The sequence below is a fragment of the Glycine max genome, chromosome 19 (assembly GCF_000004515.6).
Source record: "Glycine max cultivar Williams 82 chromosome 19, Glycine_max_v4.0, whole genome shotgun sequence".
Classification (NCBI taxonomy): Eukaryota; Viridiplantae; Streptophyta; class Magnoliopsida; order Fabales; family Fabaceae; genus Glycine; species Glycine max.
In genome coordinates, this window is record NC_038255.2 from 5,043,212 (window position 1) to 5,054,823 (window position 11,612).

Here is an 11,612-nt window from a genome sequence, read left to right on the forward strand (position 1 = left end):
CATTATTGGTGTTTCTAAATTATACATTCTTCATGGATGGAAACCATGGAAAATTAGGATGTGGCCCACTACTAAATGTGTTAGGAACCAGGCTAAGCTATGCTATGCTAAACTACACTAAACATGTACGGGATAATTCTTCTCTGTCTATTCTCATGTTCAAATTGGCGTTTATAAGCATTACAAGCATGTAGGCACCATTGCCAAGCTATGCAGGTGTCGACACTACTGCAAAAAAAGACAAACAATGACGGTTGTAAATGACATACAAAAACAATTCAAAATCGTCTTTGAAGCCAACGTCGTCAAAAGTGAAGACTTTCGATGACGGTTCCACAAAAAAATTGTCTTAAAAATGTGTCCTTCTAAAACGGTTCTCAGCACGATTTTTAGCTCAGAACCGTTTTAGAAGAGTGTCATTTTAAGACAGTTCTTAGAAAATCCACCTTAGAAGGTTACCATTCTAAAATGGTTTTTCAAAGAACCGTCTTAAAATATATATTTTTTAAAAAAAAATAAAGAATAAGAATTCTAATACGATTTTTCCCAAAATATTGTCCTAGAATGTATACAATCTAAGACGGTTTTTCAAATAACCGTCTTAGAATGTCCTTTATTTAAAAAAAACAATTAAAAGTCATCTTAGAATGTAGATATTCTCTACCTTAGAATGTCTTTTTTAAAAAAAATTGAAAATATTTTTATTATAATTTCTTTTTTGTTTCTTCTTTGAAGATTATTACTCATCCATGTTAATTAGTTGAATCTAGGTACAAACATTTTTTTGATATAAGTATGGGCATAATATTCTAATATCTAAATTAAATAATTTTTATCCTTACTTTAATTATTTATTTTATGAATTTTTTTGTATGTTAGATACAAATAAATAAAGAAATTAAAAATGTTACATACAAATAAGTAAATTATTTACTTTCTCATTTACACTCAGGAACATGCTTGTAGGGACACATGGTGCATTGAAGAAAGTTCATCACCTGCATGAAATAAATACATGAGTACATAAAAATAATTAGTTATATTTTCGGCATAGGATACAATGGAGCAAAAATACATGAAGTAAAATATATTAATTCTGCTTACTTGAAGTACCATAGGAAGAAAGGATATATTTCTCCATGATAATAGAGAAACAAAACCTACAAAATCCATTTTGAAATTGACAAAAAATTTATTGTTGTTGAGATTATGATAACATTGTATTGAGATTTTATAATATAGGCCGACATTATATAAGAATATTTGATTAATTTTATTGTAATCAATTCTCGTTTTTAGTTGTATATATATCTTGTTGGGTAATCAATGCTCCCACAAATAAAATTGCTCATACCCACAAAAGATCATGAGAACACACACAAAGCTTACACTGTAGGAAAAATAATAACAAACGCAAAAATTTAACATGGTTCGGCACCTCTTGCCTACGTTCACGGAACCGACTCAAAAAGTAATTCACTATCAAAAAAATGATTACAAGATTGTAACCCTTCCCAAATAGTGTATCACTCTATAAACCCGAGTACCTCACTCAATGGTTACAAGAAATGATAGCACTATCACACAAAGACACTTTTCTCTCAACAAAGTGACTTTGTTTCACAATCTCTCTTTTCACACACTCTCTCTTCATGTGTTTTGTGTTTCTCCAGTAATTCTCTTCTCTATTAATAGTGAAAATTGTCACCAACTATAATAAATAAGCTCTCTTGGAAGTTGAAACAAAAACAACTTCCAATGCATCCATTCAACTAAGGTTCATCTAATAAAATGCAATTTTTTACTTTACAATTAAGTCACCTAAACCTTAGTGATAAAAATTCAATTCCCAGTATGCATGCACCTTGTCTTTTGGCTTGAAACTCTACAATTCTCCCCCTCAAGCCAAAAGAGAAATATCCTTCAATTAATTTGAGAGTGAACAAACTCCCCCTCCAACGGAAGTATCTCTAAATACTTCTACAACATTAGAAAACTTCACTTTCTTCTTCACTTTGCTTTCATAGTTCCTCTTCAAGGCTAGTCCATCCAAATAGCAAAGATTACCTTTATTTTTTTGTCCTCGCAACACCAAGTGTCTCCCTTTATACACTTTGCATCCCCACTTTGAACCAACATATATGTACCCTTGTGATGTCATCTCCCCCATAGAAATCATATTGACAATAGCAGAAGGTACAAACCTCACATTTGAGAAAGTTCGAATAGCACCATCATGGAGCTTCATCCTCACACTCCTTATGCCTTCAACCTTCATTTTTCCACCATTCCCTAACTTGAAATTGTTGAATTCTCCATCGGTTTTCAAAGTATCAAACATCTCTCGATCTCTGCAAATGTGTTTTGAGGCAGCAGAATCCATCACCCATTTTGTTTTAGCAACCTCATCATTTGTTGCCAAAACACATCATCTTCATCTTCAACACTTTTTACTACATTTGCTTAGGAGTTGGCGTCATCTTTGTTCATATCTCTTAATTTCTTCAAGTCCTCTTTCATTTGTTTGCACCTTACTTGTACATGACCATTCTCACCATAATAGTAACATTGAATGTTATTCATATCACGTTGTGGACGCAATTACGATTTTGATCTTCCTCTTGGACCATCATTTCTCCTTGAATGATTCCTCCCTCACTCAAACTCCATCACAGCTATTGCATTGTGTTTATCATCAACATTATTAGTTCTCATCATTCTCTCATTTTCTCTAAGAGCGGTGGTCACCTCATCCAAATTCAAAGTTGATCTTCCCACGAGCAAAGTTTGAACCAAAGCTTTGAAAGACCTTGGTAGTGAGGCCAACAACAACAACGCCTGCTCCTCATCAGAGAGTTTATCATCTGCATTCAACAATTCACGTACTAGCCAATTGAACTAGTTGATGTGGTCATGGAGATCTCCCCTCATCTCCATTTTGAGTTGATACAACTCCATCTTCAAACATAGGCGATTGGTTAGCGACTTTGACGCATAAATATTCTCGAGCTTCTCCCACAAGGCCTTCGGTGTTGTCTCCTTCAACACATTGTGTTTTATCTCGGGAGCAAAAGTTAACCGAATCGTGCTCATAATCCTCCTTTGGATCTTAGTCCACTTGGTTTCATTTATAGAAGCCAACTTTTCATCTTCTAATGCCTGATCAAGACCTTGCTCCACCAACAGGTCTTGAGTAGTACTCTGTCAAATCATAAAATTTATTTTTCCATCAAACAACAGTATCTCGAAGCTTTGTGTGCTCTCAGCCATAGCTCTAATACCACTGTTGGGTAATCAATGTTTCCACAAATAAAATTATCCACACCCACAAAGGATCGTGAGAACACACACAAAGATTACACGGTAAGAAAAATAATAACATACCCAAGAATTTAACGTGGTTCGACACCTCTTGTTTACATCCATGGAACCGACTCAAAAAATATTTTACTATTAGAAAAATGAATACAAGATTGTAACTCACCCCAAATAGTGTATCACTCTACAAACTCGAATACCTCACTCAATGGTTACAAGAAATGATAACACTCTCGTACAAAAACACTTTTCTCTCAACAAAGTGACTTTGTTTTACAATCTCTCTTCTTACACACTCTCTCTTTATGTGTTTTATGTTTCTCCACTAATTCTCTTCTCTATTTATAGTGAAGATTGTCACCAACTATAATAAATAAGTTCTCTTAGAATTTGAAACAAAAACAACTTCCAATGCATCCATTCAACTAAGGTTCATCTAGTAAAATGCAATTTTTTACTTTGCATTTAAGCTACCTAAACCTTAGTGATAAAAATCAAATTCCCAATATGCATGTACCTTGTCTTTTGGCTTGAAACTCTACATATCTAGGATAGTTAGGATGAACATTTTGTAGTCTATTTTCCTTAATTTCGGGAAACCTATTGTACAGGTGTGTGTGTGTGTGTGTGTGTGTGTATATATATATGTGTGTGTGTGAAAGCATGTGTTTTTCTCTCTACTTTAAGTCTGATTCAAGTATCGCCAGCACCAAAAAAACCCAAAATTGGTATCAGTGCAAGTAACCTTGTAACTTATCCAAAAAACATGAAATCCAATTCTTTAATTTATTACATAATTCAAACCTGGTAGAAGTAAACATATTGACTATAGCAACAAAGAGATCTTCATTTGATTGTGATTGCTCCAGCAGTATGTAGTTCACAGAATGCCTCAAATCCACGATCTAAACCAATTAAAAAATTTACTTAAATCAAGCTTAAAAGCTAAAAGAACAATAAATTTGAAGAAACTGAAAGTAACACCCCTAACCTCATTATTTGGAACAAAGCATGTGATTCCATATGAAAATGGTTGAATACAATCTGCTAAGGCAAATAACTTTGAAATAAACCTAACAACACCAAATTTGATGGCCTATGCAAACAACAAGATGTATGTTGTCAAGCAATGCAGCAGAAAATCAGGTATTATCAAGTATATTCACTAAAAGGAAGGTAAAATAAGTAACAAACAATGATATGTAAGACCCACTGGATTATCGAATCAAATGCACACAAAAAATGTATCCTATGTGTCAGTAAGCATGCCAAATAAAATTAGGCAATACAACACAGAAAAGAAAAATGATAAATGGAAAACCCAAGTGTAAGCGTATAACTATGAAAAATGGGAAAATCAAGCAAATGTGATCAATATCAGTCCCTTATGCAGCTAATACCATTATTAATTATTTATAACGGAACGTAAATATCATTATAATTTATAACAATAAAGTGGATAAGAAATCAATGTTAGTCATACCTGATATTGCCAAGCTGTATGAGGTGCTACATTAGCCAAGACAATAATGTTATATAGATATAAATTCAATCAAACACCAAATGTAAAACCTATATCATGCTTGTCAACACTATATCATACAGCCCAATTATGGCACTGGAGCATAGCAAAGGGAAAACCTTCTTGTTGGATTTATGCATATAATTTGTGCAAGCATATCATAATTGAGTAAAATCATAAAGTTATCATGATGAAAGTACAAAATGCAGAGCCATCTACTGACCTGCAATCCCAATTCACATGCTTTCTTTGCAACCAATGCAGCTCCAAGCATTACGCTAAGATTTGAAGTATTTGTACAACTGGTGATAGCAGTTATAACAACATCATCGTGCCTAAGATGTGCTGGTGTCCATTGGAATGTGAACTCTGTAACCTTATTCTAAGATTCTTTTGGTACAACAAAACCTTGTAACAATGCAATATTATACAGTTTGAACGGCAAAAATGACCAAGGCTGTAATTTGGCACGAGCCACAAAATACTAAAAGCATATCACTAGTATAAGTATATAGTCAATTGCACAATTTGACTTCCTGGTCACAGATCTGTAGGAATGTAAACTCAAATTTCACCCAAGGTAGTCAAAGGTGAAAGGCATTCTTGAGGTGCTAAAGGTTTTTTTTTAACACCCATGAAGTAAGGGGCCAAAACGTGCACACTTCACATAAGATAGCTATTAAATTAAAAAATAAAAAAGTAAAAAATATGACTATTTTGTATTAATTTCCATATGAATTAATTGAATGCTTATTCAAATTAAATATTCAAATTAAATATAACATACATATATTTTTATTTTCTGACTGTTTTATGACCTTTAATATCATACTTGTTTAAAATCTTAATTAAAAATACTAAAGTAATACTTGTCAAATATTTCACCGTGCACACTCTGCATTGTTTGGTTTTTTTTATTTTATTAGAATATTGGGTTGCTTTTGTTCCATAACCGTGCAAAGCACGGGTTGGGTTTTCTAGTGTTATTTTATTAGACTTAGCAATTTGCCATGTGACAACTGAATAAACAAATGCTGTTTTTTTTTTGTTTTTTTTATATTTTATTTTCAAATATAAACCTAAGAGTCAAGATTCAATTAATGCATCACACAGGATTTCTATAACAATGTCAAAACAGTATATGCTCAAGAGTCAAGATTGATCGTCCTTAATATTAACAAGAAAATCTATATTTGAAAGAGAATTATTTACTTTTATTTTGCATTTACCATTTTTGGGGCACATCCTTTTGTTTATCTGGCTGGACTGTCTGGATATTGGTGTGTTCATCATTATTTGAAGAGTTCCCATCGAGAACTGACTTTACAAGATCATTGTATTCAATTTTTTCCTCTGAGACCAACTCTGCACTAAAAAGCAAAAAAATTAAGGATAAATAGTAGTCAAAGGTACCAAGGACTGAAAGAGCATCAATGAATATGTAATCACATCTATTAAATTCTTTTGGAGACAAAAATAACTAACAATTAACCCCAAAAGATGAGATGGGAAAGAGAGAAGAGATAAAAAGAACCATACTTATGTAAATATTAATTAACCAATAACTAGAGAGTAGAATTGTTCCTGGTTTTAATTACCAGAAAATTAAATTGGGAATTTTGCATTATAAGTATATCATTAACTATATTAACATTTGCATCAAAACAATATTAATAGTGTCCAAGGGATCACAAGTTTTAAGTTGGAATCTTTCCAATTTTCCATTATAAACCAAACAAAACACTGACTTTGGACCGTGGATTAGCAAAGTTATTCTAGTTCTCCCTAACTCTATTAAAAAAAACTTGTATTCAGGTGCAAAATCCAAGCCACTCACTTGTCACAGGTCCTGTAACCCTAGGTAAAATCCACATTATAAACTGCCTATTTCCTTACAAAGCTACAAGTTGCATGAGTTTTACACAGAAGTTGAACTTATCTGTTATAACTAACCAGAATAAAGAGATGCGGTGTACAGATTATATCTGACAAGAATGTGATTATAAGACTCAAATCTTCAATAAATAAAAAGAATAGCAAGGCAATAAGTTGGGGGATTGGAACATACCAGCAAAACACTACTTATGCCTGACATTTCCAGCTCATAAAAGAAGGACACAAGAGCCATGCCCAAATCAATCTGCGCACACACCAGATCCAAGAGAAGCAAAGAACAAATAACAATAAACACACCAATAAGCATCCAATATGTGACCATATTAATATTCATGAAGTATGCAGAGAGAAATAAGAAACTCACCTGCCTTATCCTAAACAAAAACTTAGAAACAGAAGATCCTAAATTCATTGCTCATCCAATCCTAAACTTCTAACACCGAGACCAGGAATCAGCAAAGTCACTTTATTGTAACCAAGATAAGAAAAATTTCAGCACCTACATTTTGTTTATGCCATGGGAGTAGCTAATTTTCCAGAACAAAATACTTCTTATCTACTGAAATATTTTACATGAAGTAAGTAACTGTAATTCAAAGCCCAAATGAAAAAGAAGCAATAAAGAACCAAAACACAAACTCAGCCATCGGAAACAGGGACTTCAATTTCCCTCTCACCCAACTCCTTCCTCCTAAGATACTCCCGCAAAATCGAAAGCCTCGTTGTCTCAAAAGAAAAATACCCCAATGCCGAAAAACAAGCACTATGCAGCACCTGGGGCCCCATTCCACGGGTAAGCCCCACCCACCCTTCCTCCTTCAAAATCTCCTTCACCGTGGCCGAAACTCCATCGTACATAACCGCAACAACCTTGCTCACCCCCACGCCCCGAACCTGCGTCATCAACCTATGTCATCCAAAGGCATCGTGAGCAATGTCGATATCGCCTCGGCGAGGGCCCCACACAGAACACTCTGCACTGATTCCAGGTAACTCTGCTTAGTCTTCTAAAGCATCACGGCTTTCAAATACTCGAAAGAAGAGTAACTCAGAACTCCTGCAGGTAAGTTTCCGAGCAATGTTGTGGAGTAGCCAACGTAGAGGCCCATCACGCCATCGTTTTGAATAATTTCAGCAAACACTTGTCACAAGCGGCCCTTCGCATTGGCTTGCTTTCGTTGCGTCATGAGCTTCTTCGGGACCATGATCGCTGATGACATGATGGAGAGGTGGCCTTGGTCCCTCTTACGACAGCTTCGGAACCCTGCAGGGGGAGTCGCAAAGTAAGAGGGTGAGCGAGATTACAAAGAGTGTGAGGGAGTAGAGGGAGATATCAAATATTTAAAACAGCCAAAGATTTCTAGACAATTTTTACAAAACCATTCTAAGGCGGTTTTCATGAAACTATCCTATAATGATTATATTTACTTACAAAAAGTTTATGATTTTTTGTCAACCATCTTTAGATACATGTACTAAAAAATAATTTTTTTAGTAGTGTGATTACAATAACAAAATGGAAAGATCTATTATAACAGAATTTGTTAGCAATATCTAAAAGATATTCTGTTATTCTGTCTTATCCGTTTCCACTAAAAAATGGGTAGTGTCTAACAATATCCATAGGTCTACTATGACTCAGCTATAAATTTAGGGCCATCATACATTCGTGGATTCCATCTCGGCAAGCAATGCACAGGAATGACAATATATTTGGAGAAGGAATTAATGAGGGACCAAGATACAAATCTTGCTGTATTGACTGCAACATCCAGACAGAAAAAAGTTGCATCAAGAATGGAAATCTATGATGGGAAGATGAAATTGGAACAAAATATCAACCATTGGATTTTTTTATCACTTTAAATAATAATATGCTAGATAGATATATCATCACAAGCATGGTTTAAAAAGAAAAGTTGGCAACGGCAATTTCAGCCACAACATCAAGGTTTCTGGAGTATCCATGACTGCAAAGCAACCACACTTTGTGGTTGCATCAGTCGTAATTGTCTGCAATTTCCTACGATATTAAGAAACATGATAATATGCTAGATAGATATATCATCACAAGCATGGTTTAAAAAGAAAAGTTGGCAACGGCAATTTCAGCCACAACATCAAGGTTTCTGGAGTATCCATGACTGCAAAGCAACCACACTTTGTGGTTGCATCAGTCGTAATTGTCTGCAATTTCCTACGATATTAAGAAACATGATAATATGCTAGATAGATATATCATCACAAGCATGGTTTAAAAAGAAAAGTTGGCAACCGCAATTTCAGCCACAACATCAAGGTTTCTGGAGTATCCATGACTGCAAAGCAATCACACTTTGTGGTTGCATCAGTCGTAATTGTCTGCAATTTCCTACCATATTAAGAAACATGATAAAACTGCAATGACGACTGCAATTTAAAACCTTGAGCACGTGTAGTTGCATAATATTCACCACAACATCCCTGAGTTCATCTCAAATTTGATGGCATATGCTGGAGTGATACATCTTGTAGATTTTGTCAAGGCTTTAAATTACGGTCCAAGTTGTGATTCTGTTGCGATCATTGATATTGTGGGAAATTGAAAGCAAATGCGGACAATGCAATTGTGGTTGTGGTGAGACAGGAAGGAAACCCTGGTGTTGTGGCCAATATCACAGGCGTGGATTCTTTTCAAAAGCATGGATTCTGCTTGCTCTTAATGACGCAAATCATCACTTTGTGCACTAGTCAGATCACGTTTGATGTGAGTTAACCACAACCATCGCAATATTAATTAGTTGACTCAATGCTTGAATTTTAGCTCATGTGTTTCAAGGTGGGGACACTTTGCACTAGTTGATGCACATGTGGTAGATTTCTTTCCCCCATAAGAGCTTTAAGATCATAGCTGGAAAAGAAAAAATCTTCATAGGTCCTGTCATTTTCGTCAATGGAGAGAGATAAAGGAGAGGTTAGGGTTAATATTGAGATCATGGTCCTTATGCTAAAGTTCCTCTTTCGACCATGCTCTCAATAATTTCAACCCCTTATCTCGTCCATCTTAATTTCTCCATCGACAAACCCAACAAAGCCTTTGAAGAATTCTTCATTTGATAATGATCTAGCTCAAAGCAAATGGAAGGAAAAGTTATCTATTAACACTACAACAAATTTGCTAAAAAGTGACGTCCAAAAGTTGTTTCTTTATGCGTTTCATAATTGGCTAAGCGATGGTTGCATGACCATTGCTAAGAAACTCATCACAAACTAGTTTGTGTCAGCCAAGCCAAAAGAGATTGACATTAAAAGACAACAGCTAAGTTGTCGCTTAAGATGACACCAATATTCAACAACCCAAAAACAAGAAAAAACACTGTCAGTAATTGGCAGTGCTCTCCCTTTTTTGTCCAAATTAAATAGAACACCCAAAACACCATCCCTAAACCTCAACCAAACAAGCCATGGCCTCCTCAAGCCACCATCATCGTAAATGGAGTCATCGCCACCACCATCGTAAACAAGCCACTGCAACAACTTGCAAACAAAGCCATTACAGCAAGAAAAAAATTAGAAGAATGGAAGAGGTTGTTGATCACTGTTGCCACCTCCAAGTTGTCACCATCACTGCAAGCCAACCGCAAGCAACAACCTCAAGAGAGAAAGAAAAGAGAGAAAAAGTAGGGAAGGGGTGATCAGGGCGAAAAAAGAGGTTTGTAGAGGTAGTGGGAAGGGGTGATGCTCAAAAGGATGGGGGGAAAGGAAACATAATTAGAAGATAAAAGGAGCATTTTACAACATTTTTACCAAGTGAGAAGTGAATAGTTTACACTATCACTATGTATACATCAGATTTGTATGGAAAGGCTAACTACTATTACATCATATGAGGAGTGCAGAGAGTAACGTGGTAAGCAGGAGTTTACATATGAGGAGTGCTTTATCAAGTTCCAGCTTGTTCTGCTGAAAGCCTTGATGACACCAATTTTTTATTGAAGTGAAAGGATCTTTCCTTAATTGATTGATTGAGAAAACAAAATAAGATGGCACATTTAAAGAGCAAATTAATTTCAGCTTCAGATTTTAGCACAAGATGTGAACCAATTTAAATGTTACACCAAGTCATTATCTAGCAATGATTGATGAGGCAAACAAATGGATCTAAAATATATTTTAAAATGATCGAGAAGAAAAAACGCCATTCTGAAATTTACGATTGTCACATAAAAGCAAATTATCCTTTTGTTTGCTTTTCTAAATCCTTAATAACTGAGGAATAACCAACCTATTTAACAATTAATGGACTTTGTTCATGCAACGTACACTTCAGTGTTTTTAATTAAAATGATCTTTATATAATTTAAGTTGGTTTAACAATACCATAAGTATTCTAAAATGTAAATATATACTGCATAAGAATTAAAATAAAGCCAGAAAAATGTTTGAAGGTCACATGGTCCCTCTAACATCGCTTTTCTTTGCGTTTGAAGGTCGTTTTGTCCAATGTAAGTTTTCTCCTATACTTATGTAACTGTTTTGGTGTACTGCGATTTTAATTAGTTTGTTATTATATCGATGATCGTGTAAACCAATGATAATCATCCCTTGTGTCAATGGTACTCGATAACTAGCTTCAAGTCAAAGTTGAGGCGCAAGATTTTTCTGCAATAAAACAATGTGTTATATAGTCGTATCCGTTTTTTAGTCTTCTGTTTTTTTGAAAGAAAAAAAAAATATTTGTGGTGTCCACATCTCTATTTGAATTCTACTAAGAGAAAGAGATAAAAGAAGTGTTAATAAGATGTTTGAAATAATGTGATATTGTGATAGACCCATAAGGAAAAGAGACAGAAAAGAAATAATACCCAGCAAGTGTTAAATAAGATGTTTGAAATAA

At 34.7% G+C, this 11,612-nt stretch overlaps 1 long non-coding RNA gene across 1 annotated transcript; it reads right to left on the reverse strand.

Moving 5' to 3' along the window:
* On the reverse strand, positions 1–6,204 carry LOC102668163 (uncharacterized). The gene is made up of 3 exons (XR_001386411.3): positions 4,310–6,204; positions 935–4,223; positions 1–228 (listed from the first exon to the last, which is right to left on the reverse strand). It is a non-coding gene; the product is annotated as an uncharacterized lncRNA (long non-coding RNA).
* Between the last annotated feature and the right edge of the window lie 5,408 nt (positions 6,205–11,612).